A 2,158-nucleotide genomic window follows, 5' to 3' on the forward strand; every position below is an offset into this window, starting at 1 on the left:
ACCCATCTTTCCAGGCTTATCTCAAATGCCATCTCAAATCTCCATGAAGTCTTTCTTGACCTCGTCCAGCAGGCGTGACTTATCCGTCCTCTGAGCACCTCCTATGGGGACTTTGTACCTCCTCTTTGGGGCTTATCCCATTTTACAGTTATTTGTCTGCTCGTCTTTTCTTTCCTACTAAATTATACTCTTTTTGGGCCAGTGACTAGGTCTCACTCTTTGTTAGTTCCCCACGGCATCAGCACACAGTGCCTTCTGAATGATGGCCAAGCTGTCTGCAAGGGCGTAGGAAGTCAGAGCAGTGCTCTTTACAAGATCGTTCCTTCGTCCAACGTTGTTTGGATGCTTGAGGGAGCAAATGCCCACTGAGGGGTAATTACAACCTCTTCTATTTCTATGGGCCACATGCATTTTTATTTTCACACACATTATCCTAGGGATTTGAAAACATCAGTTCTTCGAGTTGTCCTTTCACAATTTTTGCTGTTTCTTTGTACCACCTCCACTATGACTCACTTAATTAAACAAAAAATTGATTCACTATTTTTATGTAGCCTTGCTTAAGCCACAAAGTCCATGAAAACACTGGGTCTAATGGGATACTCACACATTAAATAATTACAAAACAATTAAAGCAAAACATCTTCACTACATAATAATACTACAAGGACTGCGCTTTGGAAAACCCTACCTGAGATCCAAATAGGTGTGAAAAAACTTGAACATGGTCACTGAGCTGTTTTGTCTCTTTCCACTAGGCCACATTGCCTCAAAACCTGGCACCGAGGAATAGAGCTTACAGAGTCCCTGATACTGTACTCTCCATTAGGACAGGGACCAAGCCTGTAGTGCTCACCGCTGTATGGTAGGCATGCTACAATTATGTGTAGAAACAATGTAACAGGAAACTGCAAGCACGTGCACACAGATGAACGTGCACACCCACAGCTGAACTTAAAGTTAGTGGCTGGCAGTGTTTCGATTCATTCTTGCTTTCCTCATAGTTTCCTCAGACTTAATTTAATGGGATGATGTTAGTTTTCCATCACCCCCAGCCATGGCCTCACCTGTGAACCTCTGCAAGCTGCCACTGCAGCCGGCCCCTGGCTTGTTGCTTCCTTTGCCACCTCCTTTGGGGCTGTTCCCCAGATGCTCTGCCCACTCATATCTGCCACATGGCTGTGAAGCACTTCCCAGTCTACGGGGCATGAGAAATGCTTCGTCATTCTCCCCAAGCCTTTTGCTACTTGCTATGGCCAGTCACAAGAGCATCTGTCTCCGAGAATCTTTGAAGTGTCTTCACAGAAGAAAACAATTGCTCTGAAGTGATAGCCCCAGCAGGAAATGGGGCCATGGCAATGTCACTCCAGGGCACAAGAGCAGCTCCAAATTCCCTTTCTTCTTCTTTCTCTCAGCCCTTATCTTTCCCTCGAAAGGAAAGAGAACACTGAAATTATTTAATAACTTTGTTCACCATTCAGTGTCATTTCACATGACATCTGGACTGCGCCCAAAGCAGACACTTGTAAATTGGAGGTAGGTTGTAACAGAATTTATTCAGCGGGGTGCTCTGTCTCTGCCCTTCATCGAAGAAGTGTGTTCTTCAGGAACTGGCAGATTGCGGGAGAGTTTGCCTGGCATAAGACGTGAAAACTCTCTTTGACACTTTTTGCTTTCCCACCTCAAGCACAAATGGAGAGAGGAAATGGGGAGGGGGACCAAGTGGGAGGCCACAGGCTCTACCAGGAACAACATGCATGGCCTTCGAGGTCAGAAGGAGTAGAATTCGGGACTTCCCTGGTGGCGCAGTGGTTAAGAATCCACCTGCCAATGCAGGGGACACGGGTAGGGCCCTGGTCCGGAAAGATCCCACATGCCGCGGAGCAACTAAGCCCGTGCGCCACAACTACTGAGCCTGCGCTCTAGAGCCCGCGAGACACAACTACTGAGCCCGCGTGCCACAACTACTGAAGCCCGTGCGCCAGAGCCCGTGCTCTGCAACAAGAGAGGCCACCAACAGTGAGAAGCCTGTGCACCACAATGAAGAGTAGCCCCCGCTCATCTCAACTAGAGAAAGCCTGCATGCAGCAACGAAGACCCAACGCAGCCATAAATAAATAAATAAATAATGAAAATATTGAATTAAAAAAAAAAAAGA

The sequence above is a fragment of the Physeter macrocephalus genome, chromosome 20 (genome assembly GCF_002837175.3).
Source record: "Physeter macrocephalus isolate SW-GA chromosome 20, ASM283717v5, whole genome shotgun sequence".
Classification (NCBI taxonomy): domain Eukaryota; kingdom Metazoa; phylum Chordata; class Mammalia; order Artiodactyla; family Physeteridae; genus Physeter; species Physeter macrocephalus.